This window comes from Phalangium opilio, unplaced genomic scaffold (genome assembly GCF_054372755.1).
Source record: "Phalangium opilio isolate 3A_F unplaced genomic scaffold, DU_Popi_V2 ptg000048l_1, whole genome shotgun sequence".
Taxonomy (NCBI): domain Eukaryota; kingdom Metazoa; phylum Arthropoda; class Arachnida; order Opiliones; family Phalangiidae; genus Phalangium; species Phalangium opilio.
In genome coordinates, this window is record NW_028324170.1 from 7360793 (window position 1) to 7375345 (window position 14553).

General features: G+C 35.1%; 1 long non-coding RNA gene across 8 annotated transcripts; it reads left to right on the forward strand.

Annotated features, from left to right (window-relative positions):
• Positions 1 to 7985: 7985 nt before the first annotated feature.
• Positions 7986 to 14182, forward strand: LOC149674097 (uncharacterized). Of its 8 annotated transcripts, none has more exons than XR_016367010.1 (4): positions 7986 to 8120; positions 8255 to 8340; positions 8395 to 8503; positions 8592 to 11153. It is a non-coding gene; the product is annotated as an uncharacterized LOC149674097 (long non-coding RNA). The 8 variants fall into 8 exon arrangements; XR_016367013.1 differs by having other exon boundaries at positions 8431 to 8503; XR_016367015.1 differs by having other exon boundaries at positions 7988 to 8120; positions 8276 to 8340.
• The last annotated feature ends 371 nt before the right edge of the window (positions 14183 to 14553 follow it).

The following is a 14553-nucleotide window of genomic DNA, read 5'->3' on the forward strand; positions in this document are numbered from 1 at the left end:
AACAAACTGTTTCATAGATACAAAGGCGGGTTAATTGTTCTGGTCACTCTTATGATCCATCTTAAAGTCTACAGCGCAGACGCCAAAATTGCCCCAAAAAGCTAAATGGAAGGCAACGTTTCTCCCCTGTGTCTTTCCTTTTTAGTTACATCGAAGTGGTCTATTCAGGTCCTTCAAAAATTAATAAAAAAACCTTCGCCCCTATATCAAGCCTAAAAAAGTTAAAAACCCGTACAATAAGAACGACCTTTCAACTCTCACGTTAACGGTTTTAAAAATCCCATCAACTTTTCATAGGTCTCTATATAAATACGTCCTAAACCTATTTTATCCAACGTCATAGATTTATCCTCGCCGGGGAAGGATTTAGCTTTCTAGGTTTAGGTTGTCCTATCAAGAAAGGAGCAACAGTCTATATACAGGGTGTTTCTGATAAGTCTGCCATAAATTAAGGGGGATCTTGTTCTTTGGGTGCACGATTTTGAGTCGAAAATGTAACTTCTATCTATGACATTTTGCCGTCCGGGACACTGTTTTCAGGTTAAGATTGGTCAAAGTATTTTACGGATGACCCATTAAATTGAATTAAGACACTGAAAGACATTGATTTCTAACTAATCATAACTTGAAAGCAGTGGCCCGGACGGCAAAATGGAGATAGAAGTTACATTTTCGACTCAAAATCGTGCACCCAAAGAACAAGATCTCCCTTAATTTATGGCAGACTTATCATAAACACCCTGTACACGACGGCGCTTCTCGGCGTGATTTTTGTTGCTGAAACTATTTGTTTCGGTTATTAATTTTAACTGTCAGAAGTTTTTCCGGCCGCCTGCTTAAGAGATAGAGTAGCGAAGGACGGACGCTTTAGCCATGCATTGAAGGAAACCATTCGTTCTATGGGGTCTCTATTCTCTTTGGCTATTTTTTTCCCTCTCTCTCTCTCGCTCTAGCTTTCTGTACCAATGTCGGTTGTATCGGCCGGTCTTTAATGCGCTATCCATGTCTTACGAAGCGATTTATGCTAGGCAGGGGTTCCCTTTATGACCGTACTGCCCGCTATAGGTAAATCTAAACTTTTGGGCCCTATAGTTGGGTGAACCAAACCGAACTGACCAGCGGCTCTAGGAAAAAAACAAGATGCCCTTCGAAGTTCAAATTCAACCCTCAATCCTTAGCCCTTTTCAAATTACCAAAAAAAGGATTATCCGTAATCCCTAAGCTATCTTCAATCCCAGCCCCTGTTTAAATCGCCTATATAGTTTTTAGTGAGTAGCCCCTCAATCATTACCCGTAACCCCTAAGCTATACCCTTAATCGCCATCCATTTTTAAATCGACAATGAATCCCTATCCCTTTTAAAATCGTCAATGAAAATCACTTATGAATGAAAATTATCATTAGTGATATCTTTAACAGTGCAAAAATGCTTACCCGTAATTATTTATCAGACAGTATATTTTGTGCATTGTTTATTTTCCGTATTTGAAATGTCATCCTATATTAATTGACGGCGGAGGGATTTACTCGTTAAATTCTATTGCGAAAAAGTAGTCTTTGTAGTGTGATGTCTAGAAAGTATTGTTTTTAAAGAAGAAATCCTTATTTGAAGTTTTAAAATAATATTTGAATATTTTAAATTTTAAATCAAAATTTCGGAAAGGTTTAGCAGCCTCCTTTATGTTCTCGGGAGAAGCCAACATTTAGGGGCAAAATTATCCATGCATTTCCTACCGGCCCCTGTAAAAATGTTTATCCCGCCACATTCCGGTGTTCAGGGAGAAGCTACCTTATAGGAAAAGAACGTAGTTTATTTTTCTATATATTTGTGAAATTTACTCTATCACACACAATGTTTTTATAACAACCTTTATAACCCTTTAATCTATGATTCTAAAACTCAAGTTTTATACTGAAATTTATCTCCAGTACCGAATACTCAATAAAAAATTTAATTTTTTTGCATAAAATGTATTTTTCCGTTGGCGCTCGTAAACAACTTGAATCGCGAGTGATCTTAAGACACTCTCTTTAGCGCTTCACTTTCTCTCCCATTTATATTTGTCTTTGGTAGTACTATATTTGCGTTATTACCGGGGACTTGGTTTAAATGACTCGCACCCCTTAATGATAATGATGATAACCTCCTAGGATTTGCATGGCGCGAAATAATATTCGAGCTACGTTGGTTGGATAAAATATATTAAAATCTAAAGGAGTCTTGTTTGATCCTTTGGGAGTCAGATATTTTGAATGGGAAATTTCATTTCTCCCTAACTTAATTTTGCTCCCGGAATAAATTTTCGCTCCAAATAAGCTGTTTTCTTCTTACAAAGAAGAATGCAAAGTATACCACGCCTACTTTTAAATCAATAAATGAAGCGTGATAATACGCATTGTAAAACAAATTGAGAAGGCCGCCATTTTTTATACTGTTTTAGCTACATTGTTTGTCCCAAAAAATTTTATTTTGCTTATATTGGCCCTAGACAAACCGCTCAAAGAATATAGAACAACTGTACATTATTTCTAGTGTCTTTTTAATCAAGTTGCGATATTTATAAAGATTCCCTTGAAATACTACGCGCTAAACTATAAACCAATGCTTAGGAAAAAATTATTTTCTTACGTTAGTGATTTTTCCTAAAAATTTAAATTTACTTATTTTGATGCGAGACAAACCACTCATAGAATAGAGAACAACTGATCATGATTTCTCGTGGATTTTTAATCAAGTTCCGATGTTTGCAAAGATTAATTTGAAATACTATAAACCAAGGCTTAGAAAAATAAGTTTCTTACGTTAGAGGTTTTCTTCTCTCTCTCTCTCTCTCTCTCTCTCTCTCTCTCTCTCTCTCTCTCTCTCTCTCTCTCTCTCTCTTCTCTCTCTCTCTTCTCTCTCTCTTCTCTCTCTCTTCTCTCTCTCTTCTCTCTCTCTTCTCTCTCTTTTCTCTCTCTCTCTCCCTCTCTTGTCTTTCTCATCATTGAAAGACCATTAGTTTTTGCCACCAGAAACCCAATAAAAAGATTAAGATGTCGTTTGGATCGGTGGCGGCAGAACGAGAACGAGATAAACCGCGGTGGAGAGTTAATAGAATTTTGCACTAGAGCAAATCCAGAATTGAATAACAATGCAATGAAGCGATTCTTATCTCCAAAAACTGGGAAAGGAAGGAACGCCTTTGAATTTATCCATCTATCACAATCGTTATTAATGTCTGTCTTGTTTTTTCGTTTGTTTATTCTTATATGCTTTCCTTTTTTTCTGAAAAAATGTTACGATCCAGTAAACACGAGCTTCGAAAAACATCTCGAGAGACTCGTAACGCTGTAAGATTTAAAATTAATCTCTCTAGTTAGGTTGTTTTTATTCCACCGGCTTTCACTTTCAAATCCAGGAGGACAACTTAAAACTAGTAAAGTTACAATTTAGCTTTAAAGTTGGAATCATAATTTTTAAGAGTAAGGTTTTTTATTTAGCATTTTTTCTTCTTTTCCCAACCTTCTGAACTTAGAAAGAAACGGTGTAAACCAGGAAATGTACCTTTGGGAGGAGGGGCAGATAGCTAGCTTCTGTTTGCTGTTAGAGTTTTCCATTAGCACACTTTTTACGAGGTACTTTTGGGATCCGAGAATTTAATTAAATTAGTATGTAACGTTATGTAAATACTATAGTGCAAGCAGCGTTAATTAAGGGATTTCACTAGCTGCGTATTTATTTATTGCATGGGCTTAACTTGTTGATATATACAGGGTGTTTGTGAAAGGTCCATCAATAATGAAGGGGCGTATTTATTGGGCCATTTTGAGTCGAAAATGTTCTATGACATTTTGCCGTCCGAGCCACTGTTTTCAAGTTATGATTGGAGTAATTTACGGATGACCCCTTAAATTTAATTAAGAAATTGAAAGACAGCACTAATTTAATGAAGGGGTCATCCCTAAAATATTCAAATCATAACTCGAAAACCGTGGCTCGGACGGCAAAATGTCATAGAACATTTTCGACTCAAAATGGCCCAATAAATACGCCCTTTCATTATTGATGGACTTTTACAAACACCCTGTATATAGTAAGACTGTGATGTAACTAGATACTTTTAAAGTCGGAAAACCCGGCCTTATTATAGCAATTTAAATTATATGGATGGGTCACGTTATTATTTAATTCAGGAATGCATACAGCTACTAGGATTCATTGTGGCCCCCGTTCTAAAGTGTTCATTTCTATGCTCGATTTGATATGGGCTGGGCTTGAGTACTATCCGTCACTCCTCATAATTCTGACGTCTTTCTAACTGTGATTTTATTTAATTGGTAGCAACACGAGTTTCTAGACGCAGTGAGGTAGATTATTCGCGAGCTACAGTTCGTTATACATATTATCAGAAGTGAGATGAGACTGAGCTAACCAAATTCTTCACTCGACGAAAGTGAATATTCTTGATAACACACCAACGGTTGGCCCTCTAGTAGCGGTTTCTGAATTTTCCCTCCAAAACGTGAGACGCTCGTGGCGGTAGACGGCCGAACTAGATTCAAGCACAGGCGTAAGTGTTCCGCGGCTTTAGGTTGAGGGGAAGGGGGTGGAAAATGTTTTTGGAACTCGACCAATTTTTTTCTCTGTAGTGTAGGCGCGATGGAAGCGGCATAAAATCCTCAAATTTGTTCACTAGTGCCAGGATCTACTACCAATGCTAGAGCACTTCACTTCGAGCTCGAGTCTCATCTCACTTCTGATATTATTAGTCTAGCTTTTCACACAAATTCTTTCTGGATTGGGTTGGTCATTTTGAGTAGAAACTTTTTCATGATATTTTACCCTACCGTAAAGAAGTTATGATTTGAGTGTTTTATTAATGACCCCTAAATTAAATTAGAAATCATTGTCTAAATCAGTTTATTAATTAAATTGAAAAGGTCATACCTAAAACACACTTTCCAATCATAACTTATTTAGGATGTCCCTTGTAGCTTTTACACAACAAATATCTAAACGCCATATTTATATTCGGGCTTGTTACGTTATTTTATTTTAATAAAATTGTTTTAAATTTTTTAAGGGATTTTGGGATTAATTTTCGCCCTTCTTTCTCTCATGGGTATCAAACTTCGTAATACGTATAAATTTTAAGTTTTTAAAAAGAACCGCATTCCCAACCAATTTTGTTCAACACCGCGAAATTACCAAATTATCTCACAACATTGAGTTTTTACGGAAGGTTAAAAAAAATGGCCGTCTCTTTAATGCAATGCGAGTTTCATATATAGTTACCTCTGTTATTAGGTACAGAGAAAATAAATGAAACTGATATTCTCAGAATGTTTTATTTTTATGTTTTTCGTAAAACTAACATTTCTATGAATATTCTCCGCTATAACGGATTATTGCTTGAATATTACTGAGGTAGTTTAGCAGTTGAGCTAATTTTCGAACTGAAATTGACTCGATAATGTTCTGACAACACTGTAATGAAATTGAAACTTAGTATCGACGTCCGACGTTCGTGTTTGAATTATTTTGACCATCGCCAAGCATTTCGTTCGTGTTTGAAAGTTATAAGTTGTGTTAAACTTAGCTAACATCAAGACATCTACTGCCTTAGATAATGGAATGTTGATTTTTATTTATTTATTTATTTATGTCAAAAGACTTAGTTTTGTTTAATAATATCTCTCATAATTTCGGATAAATTTGCTTCATTCTAAGGTGGGTAGGGGAAGGAAATGTTCCTTAAGGGGAGGGAAAACACGGTTTTCTGTAACATGTATAGCTGTAAGGAAAGAGACTCCCTCCTGCTTTCCAGGCTTTTCCTCGTGGCACGCTACTCATTTCGAAAATAGAACGCTATATAGTCGGACGAGAAGATCATTCTCATCTCTCCTATCGCGAGTTCCTCCGTTTTTTTCCCACGCGTTCTGCTCTTGAACTTCTTTGCGGATAATTTTTCTGACGTGTATAAAGTTTGTACTATACGCGCGCCTCTTTTATTTTTAAACCGCGAAAATTTTGATATTGGCGCGTAAATTGCAACCGCGCGCGCGACAGTGCGAGGATGGTGTTTTGAACGTTTTATCGTGACGTAATTAAGCTGTCTCGCGCCTCTTTTATTTTTAAACCGCGAAAATTTTGATATTGGCGCGTAAATTCCAACCGCGTGCCAGAATGGTGTTTTGAATGTTTTCTCCATGGTTTGATATACATATTTTTCGGCGGGTTACAACATTTTAAGAAGCATTATTATTATCGAGTTTAAGGTTTGATTAATAACCCTAATTCAAAGGCTTGGTGTTTTTATTACTGAGGTGCAGGTCTAATACCCGTTCGTCACGCGTTCAGTTGTCTAAAATTGTAATTATTTTTACTATGCATAGAAATGGGTCAGACGCAGCGTTAATGTAGAAGATTATTCTGTGTGTTTAATTTCGTTACGTGAAAAGGCGTATATGCTACTGCCCATATTTCGTCATAATTTCTCGCGTATACAACTATTAGAGTTATAATTCTATAAAAATGTGTATACTTCTACCTTTTCTATATACACGTATGTTTGTTTATTGCAACGCTAGACTTTACGCTCTGAAAACGTTTCTTATATACCAGTTTTATAGACGAATGAGCTACCGTGGGAACCAAAAAACACACGCGAGTAGCTTAAATTGTCAAGAAAAATAGGCGCGTGTAATTTATTTAATTGAAAAATCGCTATAATACTCGTAAGGAAAAGTTTCAAAGACTTTGGTTTACATTAGTGTTCGTGTACTTGGTGTTTAATTTAAACATCAGAAAAGGGTTCCCGGTGTTGCCATTGGAAAATTATGCGTTGAAAATAGTTAAGTTGTACGCCATGGACGTTTTTTCTACCTCCATTTTTAAAGATGGTCGCTGGATCAATTCAAAACATATGCGTAGGTCATTCATTAACCAGCTTACTAAAATGTCAGATAAATTGGTTAAAATGTACAATGATGATTCCTCAGAATGTTTTAGTTTAATTCTCTCCATCGACGCCATTTTGAAAAGATGGCGGCGGATTTAAAGCAAAAAGCGTAGTTTCCCCCAAAAATAGTATACTCAATGTGAGTCAAATGGGTTTACGTGACACTGAGAGATAAAAAAGAAATCTAAATTAAGTAATTAGTAATTAACGATAAATAGCTTTTTTTTTAATTGACCGTCCATTAAATGAAAATGGCAATGTTAATTCTATAGAATACGCTGATCAGTTTAATTCCATTGCGAACACGTACGTGCAATTTTGCCTTACATTATACCATCTGATAAATACGAATATAGATTGCATAAACAATTTTATTGCAATTAATGCATTATACGGGTCTTTCTGATAAGTTAAGGGGTATGTTATTTCTGCGATTTTGCGCCACTGTTTTCGAGTTATGATTTGAGTGCTTTAGGGGTGACCCCTTAATTAAATAGAAATCATTGTCTAAATCAGTTTCTTAATTAAATTTAAGGGGTCATCCGTAAAATACTCCATCCAATCTTAACTTCAAAACAGTTGCATGAAAGCCTTGAAAGGTAAAATTTCATAATAGATTTTCGACTCAAAATCGCGAACCCAAATAACATCCCTCTTATCAGAAACACCCTGTATATAATGTAAAATAGACCATTTTTTGAGGAAAGGGTTATTACGATATATTTTATTAGTCACTAGAGTAATTCTACAGGGCCGGTAGGCCCTTGTAGATATGACTTGATACTCTTTTGTAACGTTAAAGCAAAATTCACATGCTTTTACCATTTTTCCTATGGAGATTAACATGGGGTTTTTCGTGATATTTAGCCACCTCTAACTGAAAAACTAGAGCGAAGTTACTTTTCGGAATACTCTTAATTTAACAATTATGTATTCAAGGTGTGCTATCGGCTAGTTTAATTTAAATCAATTAACTCTAAGTATGTTAATTTTAGTTAATTCTGAAAGTACGTCAAAATTACTTTTGAGTCAGACTATCTAGCAGTAGACGCTGACAGATTACTTTACTATTTCATCCGAGCTTGAGCACCTTTATATGTATTTTCTAATTAACTGTAGCACCCTTAATAAGAAATAGGTCGTTATCAGGTCGAATTTTCGTCTAGAAAAGTAATTCAGGTAAATAATTACAGTTACCAGAGGTTTTTATATCATTTAAAGTAAGTTTTTGAACGTTCTTTACGGCCAAGGCTTAAGTTGTATTTTAGTTTGTCTATGTAATATAGTATTTATATAGTCTTTCCCCTTTCAAGATAAAAAAAGCTCATTTCCAGCTCTGTATTCCAAAAATACGCAGTCTGCTTCGTTTCCTGCTACAAACAAATATATGAGGACTGAGGTATACAGGGTTTCATTATTTGTTAATCTCACTAAAATGCTACTAATTGTGAAGGTGTGTGATATATTTCCTTAAACTAAACCAATGTAGAGGAATTTCCATGTTTACATCAGCACAGATTCTCTCAACGTAACCACGTTGGAAACGGAGAGTTACGTATGAGGTATACTGGGTTTCATTATTTGTTAATGGTTTAGAAATCAACGGTAGTGTTTTCACCCTGTGATGAATTCAACTTCAAAATATTACAGGAAAGATCACAAAATGTTCAATGTGTTTTCCTACGGCAGTTAAAAGAGTGGTGTATAGGTTACTGGTTAGCGCAGTTCACTCAACATTCTCATTTGAGGACAGGTATACGCGGTTTCATTATTTGTTAATCTCACTAAAATGCTACTAATTGTGAAGGTGTGTGATATAATTCCTTAAAACTAAACCAATGTAGAGGACCAGATTATTCGTTAAAACAATTTTGGTCCTATTGAATCAGTTATACTGTGATGTTACGTTATCATTTTATAAACTATTTGTTACCAACAGTGGATTGTTTAATTCATAAGTAACAGTGGTGCTGGTTAATCCAGGAGGACAGTGTCGTTATATAATTTAATTAGTCAAATAATTTTCATGTTTACATCACAGATTCTCTCAACGTAACCACGTTAGAAACGGAGGGTTACGTTGTTTGCTATTTCCACAGTCCACGTTGCCGTTTGTTTATTGGTTTAAATTGCTATGAATTGTATAGGTATTTGATTTAATTACTGGTATTCAAGCTAAACTATAGAATAACATCATTCATTAACATATTGTATAGATAATCTTTACCACAAACCTAGCACAGGATATGATAAAAATTTAACGCAATGTGTTGGAAATAATCAAAAACTCCTCTAAACATTAGAGTTAAGGTGAATTATTTATTAAAAGTCATTTTATAAGCTTAATGAGCACTGACGACAAGTTAATTTCAACGTAATTAAGTGTAATTAACGTGAAATTAAACCCCGAATGTACATTTTTTTTGGATGAAAACTCAGATAACTCTTAAATGATGTCCTTGATTAAGATTGTATCTAACCAAGCCGTTGGTAAAGCCCCATGTTTTCTCTTTCACACTTAAGCTAATTTAAATTATCTCGAAAGCACCTTAATAGGCGCGAAATTCAAAAGTTTAGGGTAAAATAAGAATCGAAAACTCCACTAAAAATTGCAACTAAGGTGAAGTATACATTTAAACTCATTTTATAGCCTAAATGTACACTGCCAAAACACAATCCTACGTTAATTTTAACTCAATTAAATATAATTAACGTGAAATTAAACCAAAATATACATTTTTGGATAAAAGCTCAAATAACTTTTAAATAAACTGTTTAAACTACCCAAAAGTTTAGGGTACCATAATGATGAATATATGGCAAAAATATTAAACTGCACTAAACATTGCAAATAGGGTAAAAAATTCAAATAAATTTTAAGCTTAATCCACTCTCACGAACCACGCTCAAATTAAGATTAAAACATCACAAGTTTTTCGTACAGCCACAGTAGTTTCCTATTTCACTTTCAAATTAATCTAAATGATCATTAAAATACATCAAAAGCGCATACATTAAAATTTTAGGGTAATTGCAATTTAAGTTAATATTTTATTGAAACTTTTATTATAAAATAAATCCACACAAGATAAACAAGATAAGCCGTTAAATTAAACTCAATCAAGTATAATTAACCTAAGAAAAACATTAACATGTACAAAAATGGGCCAAGCCTCGCTTCGTGCCCTCTCCGCCCTAAAAAGTTCTGAGATCCCATGTAGAGCCAAGTCTGCCTTTTGTTCTCATTCAATCGCCAATTGAACAATTATGTTATAAATTAAGTCCTTTTCCTAATTAATAACCAATCTTCTTTGACTCTATCATTATTATACATCTTTGTTCGTATCAAAAATATCGTGACTTGGCAATCGCAAGTAAGTAATATTAAAAGGAAGTCGAAGGGATATTCACTAAATCGTTTATGGTCGAGGGGATATGTACAAGTTTATAAGATGAGTCATGCACAACCCTATGTACAAATTATATGGTGAGTTATGCATAACCCTATTTACAAGTTTATAAGGCGAGTTATGCATAACCTTATGTACACCTGCGCTTGCCAAGTCACGATATTTTTGATACGAACAAAGATGTATAATAATGATAGAGTCAAAGAATATTGGTTATTAATTAGGAAAAGTACTTAATTTATAACATAATTGTTCAATTGGCGATTGAATGAGACCAAAAGGCAGACTTGGCTCTACATGGGATTTCAGAACTTTTACGGCGGAGAGGGCACGAAGCGAGGCTTGGCCCATTTTTGTACATGTTAATGTTTTTCTTAGGATCTCACTTCTTTTTGTAGACCCTCTCGTTATACTTCGGTAGTTATATTAAAACAAGACCCTCTCGTGGTACTTCGTTTGCCAATATAATCGCTAACGTTTGTCCATATTTACGCTGAATTACCCCTTTCGACCCGCAGAGAATATGCAATAAAGATTGTACGCGATATCCTAATAAAAGAATGTAGCATCAGTTACGACACATTTCTATTAAACTACTACTCCTATTAGCTTTAATATATATTTAACTTTCGGTTAACTTTGGACCATTACGTCCTTTCATCAAGAACACACACTATTTCTGTTGAAAAGACGGCAGCGCCATCTAGTTTTAAAATAAAGAACTAAAGAACAATTTTATAAAAAATTCGGGATGTTTTAATTTTTCTGTGCTTTATAAAATAAATGAAAACTAAATCCTGAATTTTAAGTTTCTATCTCCTCTAGAAGTACCTTAGAATTTTGATGATCGGTGAGTGAGTGAGTGACAAAATAAGGTAGATTTCACCTGCGATATTTCGAAAAGCATATAGGGTAGGAACTTGAAATTTGGAAACAATAGCTAGGATTGACAGTCCTCGCGGCAAGCAAAATTTCAGACTTTCACCTATACCCATCACGAAGTTACAGTGGGCTTAAAAGTGCCACGAGTTGCTTCGAGAAAAGGATGTCAGTGCTCGACTTGGCTGGGAGCACGGCAGTGCTCCCAGAATGTGAAAGATTCGTGTTTTGGGTAAATTCATGGATACCTTATAATTAAACTAACAAATCTTTCACCCAGCCTCCATTTTCCTGTTTAATTCTTACGATTAATTAAATTGTCATTTAAAAGCTTTTTTCCCCATTTTGAAAAGAGAGCCATTGAAAAGGCGTGATATTTAAAAGTTTTGGGGCAAAGTAGTGATTGTTCTGCAAGAGTCAAACAGTCACTCCTCTAAAGTTTGCAGAATTTCTTGTTCAAACTCGTATAATAAACTGAAATAACACTAGTAAAAGAAGATAAGCCGTTAATTTCAACTTAATGATCATATTTAATTAAAATTAATCGAAAACAACAGGTTTTTTTTGGGTAACTATAGATAACCCTTAACTGAAATAACAAAATAAGATTAAACTACGCCAGTTGTTCTTTCAGCCTAAATGTTTTCCTATTTAACACTAAAATTAATTACATTATCACTATAATGCATTAATAGGCTCCAAACACAAAATTTTAGGGTAAGGAATGTGTCAAAATGAAACTTTTCCATTTAAATTTTAATATATCATTAGCATAGTTCGCCAAATCACCAGCAACAATTTAATCTGGCAACATTCAATGTAATAATGTTGCCAATAAAACAAGGGCGTCTAGCCCATAACTAAGCCATATCACTAGCCATCTCTCGCTATCCCTAATTCAATAAATTTTCTTCTACTGAAATACCACCTAGCATACCAGTCAAGTGGGGGGAGCAACAGAAAATTTTAAAGCACAGTCTTACGATAAGTCTTGGAATTTGGGCCTCAAATTACAGCCTCTAATCGAATCCGTTTGGTACACATCAACGTCAACGTAAATGTTCAATGTGATTACCATTGTGGTGCAGGCACTCTTCATCTGTCCATGTCTTTCAATTACTTTACAAGCAACGAACTCATGACGCAGGAAGTCCAAGTAAATGCCTTCAGAGATTTTCTTATCAAGAAAAAGGGTCCGATAATTTGGTTTCCAAGAATGCCCTCCCAAAAATGCACGTTATGAAGGTTTAAGGTACCATCCTTAAATAGCCTCGTCAGAGAACAGTACCTTTCTAAAAATAATGGATCGGCTTCAATTAGTTCACGCAAAGGTTTTGCCGTTTTGGGTAATCCTCGTAAACATCATGTTCAATTTTCCCTGGTTTGAATACACTGGCATTTTGCTAAAAGACGAGACTAACTAATTAAATTCGGTCCTAACTGCTACGTAACGACGATTAGTTTTCACTACGGCCTTTTTTCTCGGTTCCTCAGACAACTCGGACCTTCTGCTTCAAAGTCATTCCCAAAGAAACCTTTATGTTTTCTTTATTTTGTTCATAGTTTAAGGTTAGGGGGCCGACCTTTATTACAATGGTTTCTTTTTTCGGTATTTGTGCCTTTTTAACAGGCGTATTGTTAAAATTGTAACACTACAGAAATTGTATTTCAAATGGGACCGGCAATACCGCAACGCTGAGCCGAAAAACTGGATGGTAATTGTTTGGACCTATAGGGTCAGGACATTGGAGGACCAAACATACCGTGGTGTCACGTGTCGAATGTTAAAGCGACCTTCACCACTATACATACTATGACCTGCTGCTCAAGCTGACAATCTTTGAAAACTCAACTTTGAGGAACTTCCGGTCTTTTTAGATATAAAGGGGCTTTCAGTGTCGCTAAGTAGTAGAATTACAGTAGTTGGTCTCGTTTCCTAGCAAAATGCCAACTTATTCTAACCAGGAAAAATTGGGCAGCAAGTTTATTTTGGGTGAAGGTCGCGGTAACATTCAACCATAGAGAATTTTACACATGTGTAAAATTCTCTCTGGTTCAACTAAAGGTAGTGCTTTATGCCGAACGGTCTCCACACCGACATTTGGGTGCGAGGACTTTCGTCATTTCGATAGTGCAAGATCGTGAACGTAGAAGAGACTGTATAGTCTGTAATGAGGATACAGACTTTGACATCGTAGAAAGTTTTGAAGCCAATCTCATGCTTGTAGTAGAGCGGTGGAACAAGAAGTTGCACTAAGCCATTCTACTGTTCGTGCCAGTTTACAAGGGCATTACTACAGGCATAATCATATCCCCCTACATCAAGCCTTAACGGACGAGAAGTACCTAAGACGGCAATACCATTAGTCTTGCCATGCGTCATGAGTTTAGTGGTTGCAAATGTAATGCAAGACACGGACAGTCATCTGGAAGAGTGCCTCAACCACAATGGTAGACACTTCGAATATTTACGTTGAGTTGTTTACTAAACAGTTTAGAGGTTGCAATTTGAGGCCCAGGTTCTAAGACTAATCGTAGGACTGTGCTTTAAAATATTTTGTTGCATTCACGCATATTCTCCTGTATTCTTTGTGTATCTTGCCACTCGTTGTCACTTAAATACAATAAAACATGAATTCTAAACATTTATTTACACCCTGTATAATTTAGCACGACATCACCCGTTGGCAGTATTGGGGGTTGTACATAAAGGAAGCTGTTGGTCTGATCTCGACAACACTGTATATGTATACAGTGTACGAAACAAATATTTTTCTTCCATATTTCAAATACCGTCGTTTTTAAACTTTTCATAAATAAAGTACAACACAATATGCTTATATAGACATCGTCTTCAAGCTCTTCTACTCATGATGCATTTCCTCAAAAATTCTCATTGATATATGTTTAGAGTGTACACAACAAATAAAAAAATTTATTCTACATTTCAAATACTGTCATTTTTGAACTAACTTCATATATAAAGTACAACATTATATGCTTTTCGAAAACTATGTTATTGGATATGAGTTCATATAATTAACTATACTTAAGTACTTCTTTAAGCTATTAGAAATAGATCAACCCCAAATGTATGTCGGTACAAAAAACATGAAATTATTCAAATTTTAATTACATTAAGACTGAAGGGACAGATATTATAAAAAAACGTCTTGGTTTGGACCAAGGCCGAAAAAACAAACGATATGTCTGAGGTTTATCAGTTGACTGAAGTTTCAGATATTGCAATTTCTTTTTAAATTACTTTTATTCCTTTAATCCTTAATCAATATTTAATTCAATCAACTTATTTTTACTGTTAA